Source organism: Chelonoidis abingdonii, chromosome 5 (assembly GCF_003597395.2).
Source record: "Chelonoidis abingdonii isolate Lonesome George chromosome 5, CheloAbing_2.0, whole genome shotgun sequence".
NCBI classification, from domain to species: Eukaryota; Metazoa; Chordata; order Testudines; family Testudinidae; genus Chelonoidis; species Chelonoidis abingdonii.
In genome coordinates this window covers 6735954-6739976 of record NC_133773.1, presented here as the reverse complement: position 1 = coordinate 6739976, position 4023 = coordinate 6735954, and the positions used below count along the sequence as shown (strand labels likewise).

The following is a 4023-nucleotide window of genomic DNA, read 5'->3' as shown; positions in this document are numbered from 1 at the left end:
AGGCAGGTAATTGGGATTTTTTTTGGTTTCCTGGCAGTTCTGACGAACAGTTTGTCTTGGGTCTGGTGGTGGTGCTGCCTATCTTTAAGCATTAGTCCGAGGTTGAGGCACTCAGCTGGAAGTTGAGAAGGCCCAAGCTGAATGGACCCTTCTACCTGCTGGGGAGGAAACCATTCAACTTGGGTCTTTTCTATGTTGCAGGTGCAGGAGAGTGCCCTAATTACTGAACTATGTGACAGCATGCTTTGCAGATTGAGGGATGGAACATCAGTTTTCAGACCAGATCAACTCACAAAGCACATTTTCTGCTAGATAATGGAGAATCCATTTTACACTATTCTAATTAGTTTGGGGGGTGGCGGGGGGTTGTTTGTTTTTTCATGTCTGGCCAGCTGGGGAATTGTTCTCTGAGAAACAGCTATCAGTTCTTGGCCCTATTAAATCTGCAGTGTACCACTCTTTTGAAAATCCAAAACTGCCCTGATCTCTGACTGAAGCTACTGAGCCAGACAGTTTGGTGTTTGACAAGGAGGAAGTATGGCAGGGTTTTCAAAATCTCCATTATCATCATGCTTGGTGCAAATGATACTCTACTCTTTCCTCAATCAGCTGACCCTTCCACTCTCCTCTTTGTTCTCCCATAGAAACTTGCTTTGGAGAGATGATACCAACTGGCAATTATACACGCAGCAAAGTAGCAGAGCACTCCCTTCTTACCTGGGTCACATAGCCCTCAATGCAAAGAGTGTGTCCGTGCTGTCCTTTAGATAGTTTTGTGCAGGGTCTAGTTTGTTACCTAAGTGGTTTGGGGTATAGGCTTTAAACCTCTAATGGTACCAGAGTGGTTCAATTCCACCTCTTGGAGGCAGTTGTGGTGATGGCCAATCTTTGTTTGAGCTTGTCCTCCCCACCCATTAGGAAGCATTTTCATTCTTAAGGGGAGAACTCTAAAATCTCCTGTAACCCAGTGGGAAGAGAGTCCTGTTGTGTCCTTAACTGACGGGAAGAAACTGATGCTTGGAGCATTGAATAGGACACAGCAGCCTGTAGATTAGTCAACAGTGTAGCATTTTGAATCACACTGAGAGATAGGGAAAACATTCTTCTATGTGAACTGAGAGCATAGACAGAGCATGTTCTGTTCTGTCAGCCATTGTCTTCTAGTTCAAGGCAGAGGAAATCTCGTCCCAGTGAGACTTTGGTTTGCCACAGGATCATCCTTTTGAGGGGGCCAGATGGAAATCCCAGACTAGAAGTGTGAGCTGCTCAGCGTGCGTTAGGTGTTCCCTTCTGTGCCCAATCTGCAAGACTCTGAGTTTGTTCCCCATCATCTTTGTAAGTCAGGGCTGGTGACGCCTTCATCTTGCTCTGCCTCCTTGGAACTTGGGAGATTTTTTGCGGGGGAAACCAGTGCTGTTCTCAGGATACAGAGGCTTTGATTAGACAATCTCAATGGTCCCATCGGACCTTCAAAATCTATGAATCTAGGAACTCTTCTGCCAGAAAGATAGACAGTGACAACAGCAGCAGGGTTAAAGCCCCTGTTTTTTGCTGTCAAGAGTGGTCACTCTGACTTGAGCACTAGTCCTCAGTAGACTATGTATATTTGATGTCTGTCTCTGCAAAACCTGCCTCTTGAGTTCAAGCTGTCACAGTTTCTAAGCTCAGCTCTCACTAGCAGGGGTTCTGTGCTCAGATGACAATTGTCATGCTCTTTCCTTATAAAGCTTCCAGCCAAGAGGAAGGCTGTTGTCTATGCTAAAGCGATGGAATAGGACATCTTAGTGTGACACCTGCTCTTGGCAAAGGTTTCTTCTGTAACCTAGATAAGGCATTTCATCTCTTCCTGGGCATTTCTGAGGAGCCAAGCTGTCACGCATTGTGGCTGTTAATTCTTTCCTCCTTGTTGAGATGCTTTCTCTCTGAAAAGGAACATACAAAGTCACCTGCACCCCAGCCTGAAGGGAAACATATAGGATAGAATAGAAAATAGAGCCTTTAAGAAGTGGTCACAGTGCCCCCCTCTGGCTTGTTGCAGAGGGCTGGAGAAGCCATTAATCACGAAAGCGTGCTCTGTGTGGAAATGTGCTCTCAAAACATTCTGGCAATGCCTGGCCCCTTTAAACCTGCAACATCTCATTTCGAAAAACTGCACTGATCTCTTCCCCAAGCTACTATATCAAGCCCCGTAATTCTGGATCAGGATACAGCGTGGCAGCTGATCAGTCTCCAGGATCCTCTGTATCTGTGCTGTATGCAAATGAGAGGTTATGTTTTCCTTATTCAGCCAGCCAGTCTGCTAAGTCCTCATAGGAGAAAATAAACCTCTTTTAGAAAGATGAAACCAACTGGCCACATTGCACTCAGAAGCAGAGGCAGCCCCCCCCCAAATGTGTTACATAACCCTCACTGAGAAAAAGTCATCTATGAGGTGCTTTATATACTTAAGTGTTGCTTTCTTTTCTTCGCCCAGGTGATCCTCAGTGGTCTGGGGTGCAGGCTTCAAACCTGTAGCTGTCTAGCAACAGAGTGGTTCAATTCCACCTCTTGGGCGGCTGTGTTCCAGGAGTGTAGAAGGTTGTTATCTGATTGGGAAATTTATTGAGACCTCCTGAAAAAGGGGAGCCTGAGAGTAGTCTATGCTGCAATCAGGTGGCTCCAGGGCTGTTGAATTGCAGGGTTAGATATTCAGGCTGCTGCCTGAGCTCTAGACCCTTCAAGTCCTACAGTCCAGACTATGCAACAGTTAAACAGCACCATAGCCTGAGCCCAGGTAAGCTGGCCAAGGGCCAGCTACAGGTTTTCAGTTGCAGTGTAGCTATATACTAATGCAGGGGTTCTCAAACTGGGGATCAGGACCCCTCAAGGGGTCATGCGGGGTCACAAGCTGTCAGCCTCCACCCCAAACTCCTTGCATGCCAAATGAAAAATGTCAGTCATTTCTGTATGATCTACAAGTGGGGGGGGGAGGGGAATTGTTTGAAAATGAGATTCCTCCCCCTCATATATATATATACATATAGATATATAACTAACAATTGGAGAAAGAAATTTTGTTCAGACTTCCTGGGAATATTAATCTCCGAGTAAAGGTCAAATAGAGAACATTTCAGTCCCCAAAAGGAATATTTCAGAGAGTTGTGTTTTTGAGACAAAATGGAAATTGTTTTTGCAAATATTTCTATACTGGCAACAACCAGCACCAGCTATAACAGCATTTTGGAACCCTTGATCATATGGCAATTTTTGTTCTGAACTTTATGCCTTTAAATATCTTTAATGACCTTTCAAATGGATTGATTTTATTTCTTTAAATGATAAGAAAATGTGTGTAAATGTTTGGCTGTATTTTAATTATATTAGCTCTGTAAGGAATCTGTATGCACAATAATCATAGTTTGTTTAAAATAATTAATAAACAAAATATGACAGTTAGTTTATGCTACATCATCTCCATACTTTGAAACAATAATCTCCCAGATAAGGAGTAGTCAATTCTTTTTTGTTAAGGTCTAAATTTCTTGGTCAAGGTATAGTCAAGGTCCAGATCCCAGAGAAAATAATTTTGAAAAATAATAACTATAATGATAATGATAATAATAAGTAAATAAAAAGATATTGGGGTCTGTTCAAAAGCATCTGATGGTCTGGATTTTTGGCCTAAGGTCTTCCTATTGACTACCCCCAATTTTATATATATCTATGTGAAATCACATTGACTGAGATCCTCAGGTGATGAAAATGAGTATTACTCCTTGCTCCTTCAAAATCAATAGATCTAAGCTAGTTTATATCAGCTGAGGATATATTTTCTATCATATATTTCTTTGTCTGACAGGTATTAATTATCCATGATTCTTCTACTTTCCCTGTTTACTGCTTTTGCAGGTGCTGCTGATTTCACTATTTTCTTTCAAAAATGGAAAGATTGATCTATCTTAAGAAACCTATCATTTCTTTGTTCAATATACTGCGTTTTATTTTTGGCATGCATATGTAAATCTTAATGTGCGTGCGCGCGCA

At 42.5% G+C, this 4023-nt stretch overlaps 1 non-coding gene across 1 annotated transcript; it reads left to right on the top strand.

The window, feature by feature from the left end:
* The first annotated feature begins 2467 nt into the window (after positions 1–2467).
* Positions 2468–2554, top strand: TRNASTOP-UCA (transfer RNA opal suppressor (anticodon UCA)). The gene has a single exon. It is a non-coding gene; the product is annotated as a tRNA-Sec (tRNA).
* Positions 2555–4023: the final 1469 nt, after the last annotated feature.